The following is a 16,152-nucleotide window of genomic DNA, read 5'->3' as shown; positions in this document are numbered from 1 at the left end:
CTCAAGGGACACTTCAACAGAGCAGTGCAACTGTCACAGTCTGTCGTCCTCACCAGTGTGTCCCGTCATCTGCACCACACTTCCCCGGATCCTTTTGTTTCTACTTCCGGACTCACTCCCCAATCAGCCACCTGTTCCTCGTCCTGTCATCATCATTCTTACCTGTTTGCACCTCATTATGTTTGATTCTTCTGTGTATTTAGTTCTCCCTCCTTCAGTCTGTCTTTGTCGGTCAATGTTGATTGTTACCCGGTGTATCCCGTCTTCCTGCCTGTATTTGTATCTAATTATTAGTAAATCTGTATATTGGAGCTTCTTGGACTCAGCCTGTTCTTCTGCCTGCACCCACACCCGTGACAGATTGACCGACCCAAAACTGCAAAAATGAACGCCATATGTTTCCAGGGGAGAATCTACCCGGTTCTGCGACCCCGGTTAATTCTCGTCACCAGGAAACCTGCGTTCACCGTCAACCCTGCAAAGCTCGAGCTCTCCTCTCCGCTGGTCCCGCCCAGCCTCGCCGAGCTCGAGCTCTCCTCTCCGCTGGTTCCGTCCAGCCTCGCCGAGCTCGAGCTGTCCTCTCCGCTGGCTCCGTCCAGCCTCGTGGAGGCCGAGCTCTCCTCTCCGCTGGCTCCATCCAGCCTCGCCGAGCCCGCGCTCTACTCTCCGCTGGTTCCGTCCAGCCCCGCCGAGCCCAAGCTCTCCTCTTCGCTGGTTCCGACCAGCCCCGTCCAGCCAGCGCCAGAGACCGTCCAGCCTGCGCCAGAGAGCGTCCAGCCTGCGCCAGAGACCGTCCAGCCTGCGCCAGAGACCGTCCAGACCGTCCAGCCAGAGACCGTCCAGACCGTCCAGCCAGAGACCGTCCAGACCGTCCAGCCGGAGACCGTCCAGACCGTCCAGCCGGAGACCGTCCAGACCGTCCAGCCAGAGACCAGGATCCCGCCCAGCCTCCCTCTCCCGCCTCCTCTCATCTGTCCTCCCTCTGCTCTCCTGCCCTTCAGCTCCCCGAAACCAGCCTGGTCCGTGTATCCCCGGTCTTCGCCTCACACCTCCTCCACATGGACACTCCCTCGGCCCTCTGTCCCATCGGCTCCCCCGTGGCTCCTACCTCCCTCAGCTCCTCCATGGCCCCTCAGTCCACCAGCTCGGCCAGGCTCCCTCGACCCTCCGGACTCCCTTCGCTCCCTCGTCATCCTCCCTTCACCTTGGGACTTCCTTCCTCTGGCTCCGCCCCGTCATGTCACCCCCCCAGTTCTGTCGGACTCCTCACTCCCTCCAGTCACCCGTCAGCCCTCACTCCCTCTGACCTCACCGTGTCCCTCTGTGCCCCTGTCGTCACTTCCGTCACCTGAGCCTGCGGTGTCACCATGGTCCCTCGGTCCCTCCTCAGCACCATATGTCATCTGTCCCTCAGCTTCACCCTGGTCTCCTCTCCCATCTGCTCCGCCCCTGTCAGTCGGCCCCCTGGTGTCGTCAGCCCCAGTTCCATCGGCTCCACCAGGGGTCCTCCCTCCATCTGCTCCGCCCTGGTCTCGCCCTCAGCCTGCTCCGCCCTGGCCACGCCCTCAGCCTGCTCCGCCCTGGCCACGCCCTCAGCCTGCTCCGCCCTGGTCACGCCCTCAGCCTGTTTCGCCCTGGCCACGCCCTCAGCCTTCTCCGCCCTGGTCTCGCCCTCAGCCTGCTCCGCCCTGGGGGGCTTCTCCCTCCTGACCACGCCCTCCACAGCCTCCCCATTGATGTTACGGCGTGAGGCCACGCCTTCCGGGAGGGGGGAGTGATGTCACAGTCTGTCGTCCTCACCAGTGTGTCCCGTCATCTGCACCACACTTCCCCGGATCCTTTTCTTTCTACTCCCGGACTCACTCCCCAATCAGCCACCTGTTCCTCGTCCTGTCATCATCATTCTCACCTGTTTGCACCTCATTATGTTTGATTCTTCTGTGTATTTAGTTCTCCCTCCTTCAGTCTGTCTTTGTCGGTCAATGTTGATTGTTACCCGGTGTATCCCGTCTTCCTGCCTGTATTTGTATCTAATTATTAGTAAATCTGTATATTGGAGCTTCTTGGACTCAGCCTGTTCTTCTGCCTGCACCCACACCCGTGACAGCAACATGGTAGCTAACATTTGCAAACATCTTTTTTCTTTTTTTTTCTTCCTTTTTGAAACATCAAGACATGTGCTATCGGTCCTATGTTGTAGGCTATTCCAGGATACACCATCGATGGAGTTGCCGCTGCCGAATGCAGCAACATATCATTTTATGATCATGCAAAGCGACTTATAAATTAGTTTTTTTTTAATGCAGTTGAAGATGAAAAGTAAAGTCACAAACACAGTTTTTTCTTCCATTTTTCTTTACAGCAAGAAGATGTTTAGGTGATCATTAAATAAAGTACAGAATTGTTTATTATTGGTGTTTTGTCTATTCTGATTTGTTTTGCTTCACATTCAAAATATCAAAAAACAGATGAAGAGTTCAGATGCAAAAGCCTCTAAATGCCATTTGAAAATTTCTTCTTTAATAATGATTTTTATCAAACTTGTATATTTAAGTTCAGTAATTTCACTTAAATGGCAATTATAATTACCTATTAATTGTTATTTAAGTGAAATTACTGAACTTAAATATACAAGTTTGATAAAAATCATCATTAAAGAAGAAAATTTTAAATGGCATTTAGAGGCTTTTGCATCTGAACTCTTCAGATATTGTAATGTTAGCATGGTAATGTTAGACCATTATAGGTTGAACTGAAAGAAAAATTGGAATTTGAATAAAAAATATAATAAAAAAAAAACATTGTAGCAATATAATATCACATAGCCTACTATTTTTCTGAAGATAGTTCAATCTGTAATTGTATCCCTTCCATCAGTAACAATTAGTTTTTTGGCACATGCATTAAGCAGGGAACGCAAATATTTATTGGATCATTTATTTGGAGACTGTAATATTGCAAATATTGCATTTGGATAATCGTGCGCTGTACTCTGTGTGCGGGTGTTATTCGATCTTTTGAACAGCAGGAGGTGCTGTGTTCGAAAAATGAGGGGTCTGAGAATGCGGGACTCTGGGTGGGGGACTGTAGATGCAGGCTCCGAGTCTGCAGCTACATAATATTGGTTTCGTTTGGTCACATTCCACAAGGTGTCACTGTGGCCTCAAAGCTTCAGCACTGCCACTCGATTTCTCATGTCTGAGTTAAAACACGCCCCCCTCATTAGTATATGGACAAAGAAATGTTGGAATAATTAAATGTGGAAATAAATAAATGTGGAAATAAATTAATGTGGAAATAAATAAATGTGAAAATAAATAAATGTAGACATAAAAACATAAATACATAAATGAATGTAAATAAATAAATGTGGAAATAAATAAATAAATGTAGAAATAAATAAATAAATGTGTGAAAAAATACAATTATACATCAATAAGGAAATAGAAGTATAAATACTCATTTATTTGTACTTTTTTACATTTCTTTGTATATTTATTTCTGTATTTATTTATGTATTTTTGCTTTTTTACATTTCTTCGTATATTTATTTATGCATTTATTTATTTTTAATTAAGTCAGCTTTGGCATTTCATAAAATCACGAAATAAGGCTGACATCACGCACAACGTACCAATGCATTATCCCTCATGAACAACGTCTGACTTCTGATGTTTGTATACGTATCCATGGTATATCCTAATATGGGTTTGATTTTGTACTGCAGTCTCCATCCAACATGTGCACTTCGCTGGATAGTTTCTGCAGTCTACATACACTAAATCTTTTCGTATCAGATTTAGCTCAATCTCTATTATGTCTATTTAATGAATTTTTTCTAATCTCTTGTTAGAATAGCTCTCTTATTTTAACAGGCCTAACATTCTTCCGTTTTCCTATTTCATAATAGAGATTTTAGTAGTGTCGTGCATGCACTCTGCTATAACCCCAGGTTATCTTAATTATTCTACTGTGAATATTGTTCGTTTATAAGATTACTTCTTTTTTAGACTTCCTCTCACTTTTGAGATTTTAACACTCCTATTTGTTTAACCTTTTCATAAGGTTTTTACTATTTCGCTACTTCTCTTATTATGTAACCTACACAATAATTATCTTCATTCTTGAACACTTGATTATTGATTTTGGCTAGAAATCAATAATCAACGTGCCCCAAGGTTGGGCGTCGTGTTTTATGGTTTCAGATCTACCCTATCACCATGGTTTCAGATCTACCTTATATCATTCACCTTCTACCTTATTTTATTTATTCTCTCAGGTAAGGTAAAGTTGGTCAAATTCTACAATTAGGCTAGCTAATAAGCATTCAGATTCATACTTACAGTCTAGTAAAGACCCCTTTATGCCTAAGTTCTTTATAGCAAGCAGAGACTCGTGGCAGGCAATCTTTTTATGATTATTAAATTTAATTTTATTATACGTTTTTCAAAGTTTCCAAACAAGTTAATAAGTTGTAGTTCAATAAAAGCAGTACACAAGTGACACCAGCAGGTGTCAGGCTTGGATCATCAAACAATGGAGACACTGGTCCAGCTTCCAGCGTATAACTTCCATTCAAATTACTGTACTTTTTATAATGCATATTACATGTCACACCTCTTTCTTACATACATCATTTGATATGCACAATTTGTCCAATCCTAGATCTTGAAACATGTTTAACTCGTTCAGTCCCTTTCACAATTTTCCTATAAGAGGCTTTATTCCTCCTGGTCTTCCTTTTCAGTGCACGGCCTCTCAGCAACCTCCTCCTTTTGGTCTGGAACACAACACTAAGGTAATACTTGATTTTCCCTTACTTATAAGCATGCATTAATTTGTTTTTAAATACTGATTACATTTACATTTACTTGTACATTACATCAATAAAACATTTTATCACAACTTGTTTCTGTGTATTTTTTATAAACCCAACAAACATTTTTATCACATCATGTTTCTGTGTATTCTTTATAAACTCAATAAACATTTTTATTACAACATGTTTCTGTGTCATTCATTATAACTCTTCTGCTTTCATGCTTTGTAATAAAAGACTACCTATAAAGCCTTATAAAGAGTTTTACATACTATAAAAAACTGTAATACATAAAAAAGACTACCTATAAAGTCTTATTAACAGTTATATATATAAAAAACTGTAAAATAAAAGACTACCTATAAAGTCTTATAAAAGCAATTTACATTGGGAATAACTGAACAAGTTGCATATTTCACACAACAATATATACTCCATTAGAAGGAGTCTACAAGTTTATATTGTTTAGAACGTTTTGAGTCCCTTCGACCAGAGACTTCTCTATGGCTTACCCTTTGACCAGAAATTACTTCAAAAGGTCTGATATGGACATTCTATATGGCTTAGGAAGCATCAGAAGGAGTCTATTGGCGCTTTTCCACTGCATAGTACGGTACGGTTCGGCTCAGTACACTTCAGGCGCTTTTCCACTGCATAGTAACGTACGGTTCGGTTCGGTACGGCTCACTTGTGGTGCTTTTCCACTGCATGGTACGGTACAGTACGGTTCGCTTCAGGACGCTTTAAATGGTACCTGGTCTGTTGAGGTTCCAAGCGTACCGTACCGGTACTAAAATGTGACGTGAAACACTGCAGATCACTGATTGGTCAGACAGAATCGTCACTACTAGCGTCACTACTAGCGTCATTGGATTTGCGACACGAGACACGAGACACTTTTTTAGCAGTATTTTTGTTTTGCTGCCATCAGCCTCATTTTAAACACATTTTTTCCGTCTAGCAGTTAAAAACAACCACATACTGAGAATCAGGAACACCATCCCCTCGATAGTCTCCATTGTTCCTGTGTTGTGGGTTTGAAAATGTGGCGCTTTTAAGATGATGTCATGGCAGTAGAGGCGCACGCAAATAACGATCAGTCCCACACACTTTGAAGGGGTATTACTGCAGTGGAAACGCAAAGCGAACCGAACTGTTCCGCTCCGAGTCGAAGCGTACTGCGCCGAACCGTACCGTACTATGCAGTGGAAAAGCGCCATTCGACTCGGCGCGGAACAGTTCGGATCGCTTTACGTTTCCACTGCAGTAGTACCCCTTCAAAGTGTGTGGAGCTGATCGTTATTTGCGCGCGCCTCTACTGCCATGACCTCATCTTAAAAGCGCCACGTCAACGGGACAGCATCTCTGGCCCAATTTGAGACATTCTCGCACTGTACTCCCTCTTTTAATGCACTTTAGACATTGCACATAACACACACACACACAAAAAAAAAGAAAAATATAGAAAAGATAGGGACTGATGAGATGTGGGGGAAGGTTGTCTTATATTATATTATATTATATTATATTATTATATTATATTATTATATTATCATATTTTGTACAGGATTGACAATGGCAATCGTTACATAGGAGGAAGGATGGAAATAAAAATCTACAAAAACAATATGGGCAGTATGGTGGTAGTGGGGAGTGATGGTAATGACAATGGTAATAAATAATAAATGGTTACTTTGTGTACACACGCATACACATACCCACGCTCATACACGCTCACTTACACACTTAGATCAAACACTTAATCACTCTTGCCACTGCTGGAATTATGGATTTACAAGATTGCTCACTACTGCACTATGTTGGTTTGTTTGTATGTATGTCTGACTGTTAAATAAAATAAAAAAAAAAAAAAAAAAAAAAAAAAAAGCGCCACGTTTTCAAACCCACAACACAGGAACAATGGAGACTATCGAGGGGATGGTGTTCCTGATTCTCGGTATGTGGTTGTTTTTAACTGCTAGACGGAAAAATATGTTTAAAATGAGGCTGATGGCAGCAAAACAAAAATACTGATAAAAAAGTGTCTCGTGTCTCGTGTCGCAAATCCAATGACGCTAGTAGTGACGCTGGTAGTTACGATTCTGTCTGACCAATCAGTGATCTGCAGTGTTTCACGTCACATTTTAGTACCGGTACGGTACGCTTGGAACCTCAACAGACCAGGTACCATTTAAAGCGTCCCGAAGCGAACCGTACTGTACCGTACCATGCAGTGGAAAAGCACCACAAGTGAGACGTACCGAACCGAACCGTACCGTACTATGCAGTGGAAAAGCGCCTTATGAGTATGTATAGAAAGTTCAAGATCAAGTTTTCTTAGGCCAAAAATATGTTCAGGAGGTCAAATATCTGCCTGGCCAATAAAACATCATAAGTAAATCTCTTTGTATTAGTAACCTAACAATCAAAACTCTTTGGCTAGAAATATGCACAGTAGATACAAAGGTACCGATGTATGGCTGAAATATGTTCAGTAGGTCAAATATCTGTCCTACCAATAGCACATATTAAGAGGTCTTTCTGTATAGTAACTTAACTTTCAAGAACTCTTTGGTCAGAATTTTTAGTAGGGAAAATAAGGACTCCTGTATGGCAGAAGTAATATCAAAAACAGTCAGTCTCTTAAAGATTCAAGATTCATGGGCCAGAACTGTGTTCAGTAGGTCAAAAAGGAACATATAGCTTATATGACATCAGGAGTCTAAATGTTTCTATTTTTTAAATGCTTTTGAGGAAACTTTGACCAGAGTTCAAAAGGTCAGATATAGACATAGCTTACTGTTGGAAGCATTAGAAGGAGTCTAATGATAAGTATATGAAGAGATCAGATGCAAAAGCCTCTAAGTGCCATTTGAAATTTTCTTCTAAAATTATGATTTTTATCAAGCTATTTATTTAAGTTCAGTAATTTCACTTAAATGACAATGAAGATTACCCATGAATTGCCATTTAAGTGAAATTACTGAACTTAAATATACAAGCTTTTTGAAATTTTCATTTGAAGAAAATTTCAAATGGCACTTAGAGGCTTTTGCATCTGAACTCTTCATATATAGAATGTTCAAGATCAACTACTCTTGGGATAGAAATATGTTCAGTAGGTCAAATATCTGTCTTGCCAATAGAACATATTAAGAGGTATTTCTTTACAGTAACTTAATGATGTTCAAGAACTCTTTTGCCATAAATATAAGTAGGTAAAATAAGGATTCTTGTATGGCTGACTTATATCAAAAGCAGCCAATGAGTATGTTTAGAAAGTTCAAGATCTAGTATTCGTGGGCCAGAGCAATGTTCAGTTGGTCAAAAAGGAACCAATCTATAGCTTATAAAACATCAGAAGGAGTCTGAATGTTTCTATTGTTTAAAACCTTTTGATGACCCTTTGACCAGAAATGAGTTCAATAGGTCAGATATGGACATTCTATATAGCTATATAGAATAAGAATAATCAAATAAGAAGATCAAAAGGAATCTATGAGTATGTTCAAGATCAAGTACTCTTGGGCCAGAAGTAGGTCAAATGTCTGTCTGGCTAAAATATGATAAGAGGTCATCCTGTATAGTAACAATTTTCAAGAATTCTTTGGTCAGAAAGATAATAATAATAATAATAATGCATTTTATTTCGTGGCGCCTTTCAGAACACCCAAGGTCACCTCACAAGAAATATACAGGTCACTACACAAATCAAAACACACAATAATCAAACAGCATACATTTAAAGTACAGTTAAATAACTCTAAAACATGTTATAAAAAAGCCTGTATAAAAAGATATGTCTTAAGGCGCTTTTTAAAAGTCAGCAGACACTCACTATTGCGAATATCAAGAGGAAGAGAGTTCCATAGGCGGGGGGCAGCATAACTAAAAGATCTTGCACCCATGGTGGTAAGTCGAATCCGAGGTACCAAAAGAGATATTGAAGAAGAAGATCTGAGTGCACGTGAAGGGGTGTAAACATGGAGAAGTTGAGTAAGGTATTGTGGTGCAAGATTATGAAGTGCCTTATAAGTCAGTAGCAATATTTTAAATTCAACTCTATATTTTACTGGTAGCCAGTGCAACTGCTGAAGAACTGGAGAAATGTGTTCAGTATAGGGTGTTTTAGATAGAACACGAGCTGCAGAGTTCTGCACCAACTGAAGCTTATGCAGCAATTTGGAAGGAATACCTGTAAGAAGAGCATTGCAGTAGTCTATACGTGAAGTGACTAGTGCATGGATAAGGACTGCAATATTACGATTTGAGAGAAAGGGACGGAGACGGTTAATATTGCGTAAATGGAAATATGCAATTCGTGTGATATTATTAATTTGTGCTTGAAAGGATAATGTGCCATCCATGATGACACCCAAACTTTTAACCTGACTTTTAACCTGACCTAAAAGATATGTAAATAAAGACTTTTGAATGCTTGAAGTAACATCAACATGAGTCACCATACATGAGTATGTTTAGAAAGTTCAAGATTTAGTACTCGACGGCCATTTTAGTACTCCAGGACCGATTTAGTACAGTCATTTTAGGCATGCTCATTTGACGTTTTCTCGTCAAAACAACGTTTGATCGTATGTGCAATGAATCCAAAATCACATGCATTGCACATCTCTTCGTCGCACAAATGAGGAATGAGTTAGTTATTGTAGCCTATGCTGTAAAGCGACAGCTCTAAAGCTCATGTGATGTTTTCTCGTCAGTGCACAAATGAATTAGTTGTAGAAGGGAAATGCATGGGAAAGCAGATATGTTATGTCTTTTCTTTTTATTGCAGAGAGGAAGTTAGATGTTGTATGCATTGCAATGAAACAACACACGTTATCTAGCACTATGGACTGGGCTAGTTCTTGAATGCACTGAACTGCAAGAAAGTGCATATTAAGTAATATGTTAGTATCTGTTATTCAAGATGCAACAGCAAATGCATGGCACATATGAGGTTTTGTCGTCTGTGCACACATGAATTAGTTTTAGTTTAGAAATGCATGCGAAAGCACATGTAATATCTTTTCATTGCAAAGAGGAACAAGTTTATGCAATTTATGCAATGCAATGGAACACTTATTAGGTGATCGTATGTGGAATGCAATCCAAAAGCACATGCACTGCACATCTCTTCGTTGCACAAAGGAACGAGTTAGTCATTGTGTGCATTGTAAAGCGACCATATAATATTTTCTCTTCAAACGAATTAGTTGTAGAATGGATATGCATGGGAAAGCACATGTGTTATGTCATTTATTTTCATTGCAAAGAGGAGCAAGTTATATAGTTTATGCATTGCAATGAAACAACAAACGTTATTGAGTGCATTATAGAAGATTGCAATTGCAATAATTTCCCTTCAATATAAAAAGGACATTTAGTGTGCAATTTCAATGTTATCTGTTTTCATAGCATATAATTTAGTTCTTTCTTGCAATGTAACTATCTTTTCTATGCACATCGGAATGAGATGGTTATTGCATGCATTGTAAAGCAACAGCTAATGCAACAATTTTTCTTCATCACACGAATGCAATATCTAAATGCAATGATTTCCCTTCAGTTATTTCTAAGTTAGCTGTAGTATGCAGTTAGTTGTAATTGTATGCGAAGGCACAAGTGTTATTTGAACAATGGAATGAGTTATTAATTTTAGGCATTATAAACTGCTCATTTGATGTTTTCTCGTCAGTGAACAAATGAAATAGTTGTAGATTGGAAATGCACGGGAAAGCACATTGTCTTTTCATTGCACAGAGGAAAAAGTTAGTTCCTACGTGCATTAATAGTAGGAATGGCTATTGCAATAATTTCCCTTCAATATAAAAAGGATTATTTTAATGTGCAATTGTAATGCGAAAGCACAATATATAATGCAATGGGAAAAGCACGTTATCTGTTTTCATTGCACAGAAGTTAGTTCTTTCTTGCAATGCAACTATGCACATGTGCTCTATGCACGTCGGAATGAGTTATTGCATTGTAAAACGACAGCTCATATGGTGTTTTCTCGTCTGAACAAAAATTAGCTGTAGATTGGAAATGTATGGGAAATGCACGTTATCTGTTTTCATTGCATAGAAGTTATTTCTTTCTTGCTATGCAACTATCTGTCTATGCACATTGGAATGAGTTATTGCATTGTAAAGCAACAGCTAATGCAACGATTTATCTTCATCACACAAATGCAAAATCTAAATGCAATGATGTCTCCAGTTACACAACTGAATAAGTTAGTTGCTGTGTGGAAAAGCATGAAAGAGCACGTGCAGTATTGTTATTCTATTATAGTATTGCACAACATTTTATCGTATGTGCAATAAATCCAAATAGCACATGCTTCTCCTCGTTGCACAAAGGAACGAGATTGGTATTGTATGCATTGTAAAGACAGCTCATAGGATTTTTTCTCGTCTGTGTACAAATAAATTAGTTGTAGAATAGAAATGCATGAGAAAACACATGTAATGTTCTTTTCATTGAAAAGAGGAACAAGTTAGATAGTTAATGCAATGCAATGAAACACAAATTAGGTGTTTTCTTTTCATTGCTCAAAGGAAAATGTTATTTATTGCGTGCATTATAGTAGAATCGCTATTGCAATTATTAAACGTGTAATTATAATTATTAAATTATAAAATAGGCTAATATAAAAACGACTAGTTTAGTGTGCCATTGCAATTCAAAAAGCACGTTATCTGTTTTCATTGCATATAATTTATTTATTTCTTGCAATGTAATAGCTTTTCTATGCACATCGGAATGAGTTAGTTATTGCGTGCATTGTGCAACAGCTATTGCAACGATTTCTCTTTATCACACGAATGCAACATTTAAATGCAATGATTTCCCTTCAGTTATTTCTGAATAAGTTAGTGGTAGTAGTTAGTTGTAGTTGTATGCGAATGCACAAATGTTATTTGAACAATGGAATGGGCTAGTAATTTTAGGCATTGTAAACTGACCGATCATGTTTTCTCGTCAGTGCACAAATGAATCAGTTGTAGATTCGAAATGCACGGGAAAGCAATGTATTTCAATAAAAAATAAAATAAAAATAAAAAAACAGTTTTGTCTCACGTGTATGTTAATGGATCAACTGAAAAATGATTTATATGTTTAATTGATGATAATTTCCAATAATTAAGTAAGTTTGAGTTGGTCAAATGAAAATCAATTTCATTTAGTTAATGTAATTATTTTATTTCAGCTGTATTTGGTAAAAGTTAGTTAGGTGAACTCAATTACATACTGTTGTAAGTATTTGATAAAATTAAGTTAGGCTAACTCATTTACATTCTGTTGAATGGATGTAGTCAGTTTGAGTTGGGACTACATATATTTATTGGATGGAAATCCTGCCCACAACTTAATTGAGTTCATCCAATGAATCATTTTTTGAGTGCATAGACCAGTGTATCTCAAACTTTTTCAGCCCAAGGACCACTTTATCTTCCATTTTTTTTCTGAGGACCACCTAACAAAATCCCACTCTAACGCGCCCCGAAAAAACAAAAAGCTTTGACTGATATAGGCTTTTCATTTTTCTGTCAGTGAAGAAAGTAAACATAGGGTCAACTGATATAGGTTGATTTTGCCTATGAATAATTTTTCTCAGACGCTTTTTTTTTACTGAAAGCTAAAACTTGGTAATTAAGCTTATTAAATGCATTCACAATATGTATAGGCTACACATTTATTATAATTTGAGGTTGGTAGGGGCTTCACATTTTTTAGTTATGTGATATTTGCATTTTCAAGACGTTTGAAGACCAAAAAAAAGGATAGGAAATTGCTTTAAAACCATGTCAGTGGGCAGTAGATTATTTGTCAAAATCTCTCCTCATCTCTATCACTCTTTCTTTTTTCCTCAGTCTCTTCATCACTTTCTCTTCCCCTCTGAAGGCTTAGCTTTGTACTAAAGTCTACAATTTGTATTCCAATATGTATACATTACTCATGTGCCTAAAATGATGAAAACGGCTTTGTTAATGTTTCTTGTCCCCTCACAACAATGACAGTAAACTAATTATTACATTACATGTCACGTTACTATTTTTTATTTACTAATTTTCAGTTCAAAATGGCGAAATTAGACAAAACTATATTAGTTTGCCTGATTATTTTTTGTCATTCGTTTAACATTTATGACCTAAAAAATGTCAAATATGAAATGTTAAGTTTAGCTACATCTTACATCGCATTTGACTGTGCGCGTCGAGATGAACACACACACACACACACACACACACACACACACACACTGTCCTCTGTTTCTGACATGCTCTCTGCTCTGCACCGCTGCGGATTGAGGATGAAGAATGCGCCGAATCTGATTATAACAAGACTGAAGCGAACGTGAATTCCTAGCCTACATTAAGGCTAGGCAGAAGTTTAGGGGGCCGGCCGACCCCCGCCATAGGAAATATTGCATCTGTGAATATGACAGCAGCACTGAGTGCGCCCGTCTCTGGCTCAGCGCCAGCCAATGCGGGGAAGCACATTTGAATTTAGCAGTTGATCATGTGATGCACTGACCGTTCTAATCACACTGGTGTAATCGTACGCTCCAGGGATCAGCCAGGAAGACTGATCACACTGGTACGTGCGAAAAAGTGACAATTTTGTAAACACTTGCCTAGTTTAGGTCATCTTTTCGCGGACCACTAGGGGGCGATGGCGGACCACACTTTGAGAATTACTGCCATAGACTTACATTCAAAGATGTTTTTTTTTCGAACTGCAGGCACTGCAATGCATTCTCTAGGGTTCCGGGAGGGCTCGCACTAACGTACTAACGTGCTTACATCATCATACGTGTCCTTAACTTGTGCAGCGATTTGTGGGAACAAACATAAGATTAAGTGAAAAATAATATTTTAAAACAATTTTGAATTTAAACAACAACAATAAAAAATGGAACACTACTTTATTATCTTTATCAAATTGATTTTTAAAAAAAAGCGAGAGCGAGAGAGACTGTTGGGACATCTCGCGAGTTGTGGCTACAGACAGTTGAACTTGAACAACGTCATGGCGAACACAGTCCTTTAGAAGCCTACACAGAAAATTTCAGGAGTTGAAAAATCATGAGTTAGGCAAAAAAGTTATTTTTTTACAAATGAATTACTAGGAGTGCTACTTGGGTGTTACGAGGTGTGTTCCTTTGGTGCTCTTCAGTTTGGAGATCCAAAGTGTTTCCCAGATAAACAGTAATTCTGAGGCACTCAAAAGGAAAATAAATAAAAATAAATAAAAGCCTTTATTTAAACTTGGCTATCCATTAAAAACATATGCCAACATGTGTCGGCCTCATTGGCCTTCTTTAGGGCAAATTCAAAATGGCAGTCAGTAGACTGCAAGCTATATATCTGCATGTAGTCACATGACCTAAAGTCACAGGTGCTCATCTGCACATATCACCTGACCAAGAGCAATAGGGACAACTTACTCTAGATAAGACAGGTCACATTTACATATCAGGATAGTTTAAAATATCAATATAAATGGATACATATAACAAGAGGTTACTTTATATGACAAATTACAGAAAAAAAGAGTACATAGTAAAAATAAATAAATAAAAATATTTATTTTCATACTCTAATAGGAATATGTACAGTCTCAGATGTTAAATACCTTTACAATTTCTATATTTTACCTCTTTTCACATCAAGATGCAATTCTAAATATCTATATAGACTGATACATAAAGCAAAACATAAACTTATGCATATAGCCAGTTACAAGAAAGGAGAAAAATCCAATTCCAAGTTTAGACCTGGGTATTGATTAGCTTTTAAAGTGTAAATCCAAAAACCGTGCACCGTCAAAAGGGGTTCGAGTGGAAACAGCGGACATATATATGGTTCCGGCCGACGATCGGGCCACAACCATTCCGGTTTCCGCTGCGGGGGAACTCCAAAGACTACTTTGCTTGCTTTTCTCTTGTTTGTTTATAAGAAGTACATTTATTAAGTTAATTAATTTGACAGTATTATTTGAGGTGTTTGTTTATGTATATTGGGTGTTTTTCATATGCGTTATTGTGTGTAATGGCCATTATGTGTCTGTGTATCCCCCTTTGTGTGTTGATTGGTGCTAGCCACCAAGGTATAAATTTGTGAATTGTTTCTGTATGTGGGAGTGAGTGGATTAACATTTGAATCACTAGGGGGCGCCAGAGGTGAGAACGTGCGCCGAGGTTCCACGTCAGAGGCGTTTTGGCGGGAGAGCGCGGGAAATGGCGGCGGAAGGGAGGAAAGCATGGGGAGAATCATCGGATGATGATAATGAACAAGAAATGGATTATCAGGAAGTAAGGTATAATAAAAGGAAGAAAAAGAGCAGCATGGATGATGGATCTGATTGTGAACGAACAATTAATAAAGTAAAACAAACGAGAAGTGAAGCTGATAAAGAAGAGGAAAGAGAAATCAAGGTTCTAATTACTTTTGCTAAGCAGTCAGAACAACAAACTCATCCTGTTAAACTATCGAAAGCAATCGAGAAAGAGATAGGAGTAGTGAAAGCTGTAGCTTGTCTAAACAATGGAAGAATAATGATTAAATGTAAGGATGAAAAACAAAAACAAAAAATTCTGAAAATGAAAACGCTGGCAGGAGGAAAGATATCATGTACAGAAATAGGTAATGGAATCAGGGGGGTTATCTCAGGAGTACCTCTTAATGTAAGTATGGATGATATCAAAGCAAATCTAAGTGGAGGCACAGTAATCTCCACTCGAAGACTGCAGATGTGGAAAGACAACAAAAAGTGTGAAAGCATGAGTGTGATGATTCTGTTTGAAGGTAGTAATCTGCCCACAAGAGTGAAGATAGGGTTTGTTAGCTTCTTGGTGCGAGAGTTCATACCCCCACCTTTGAGATGCTTTAACTGCCAACGGATGGGACATACTGCAAATTTTTGTAAAGGGAGAATGCGGTGTGCAAAGTGTGGGGGGGAACATGAATATGACAAGTGTGAGGAGGGCGTAGTGATTAAATGCTGTAACTGTGGCGGTGGACATAGCGCAGCATACGCAGGATGTCCTGTACAACAAGAAGCCCGTGAAGTTCAGAAAGTGAAATCTGGGCAAAATCTAACATATGCAGAAGCTGTGCGTAAGGTAAAAGGAAAAAGTAAAGGTGAACCGAAGGTAACTAATGCACCAGGAAATAGGATAGAATCCTATTCTCAGAGAGAAGTAAATCATGAGAGGAATGAGGCAGAACTTCATATCACAGTAAACAAAATCGACTTTGTGGCATTCATCTGTGCGGTCGTGAATGGTACCTCACAAGTGGAAAAGAGATCTGACAAATTAA

At 38.9% G+C, this 16,152-nt stretch overlaps 1 long non-coding RNA gene across 1 annotated transcript in view; it reads left to right on the top strand.

Annotated features, from left to right (window-relative positions):
• Nucleotides 1-5,457: 5,457 nt before the first annotated feature.
• LOC148970126 (uncharacterized) overlaps nucleotides 5,458-16,152 on the top strand; it is a 182,804-nt gene continuing 172,109 nt past the window's right edge. Inside the window, exon 1 of the long non-coding RNA XR_016148475.1 lies at nucleotides 5,458-5,512. This is a non-coding gene — a long non-coding RNA (uncharacterized LOC148970126). The remainder of the gene's footprint in view (nucleotides 5,513-16,152) is intronic.

Source organism: Pimephales promelas, chromosome 21 (assembly GCF_988280905.1).
Source record: "Pimephales promelas chromosome 21, fPimPro1.hap1.1, whole genome shotgun sequence".
NCBI lineage: Eukaryota > Metazoa > Chordata > Actinopteri > Cypriniformes > Leuciscidae > Pimephales > Pimephales promelas.
Note: the sequence above shows the minus strand (reverse complement) of the source record. Positions and strands in the feature narration are given on the sequence as shown.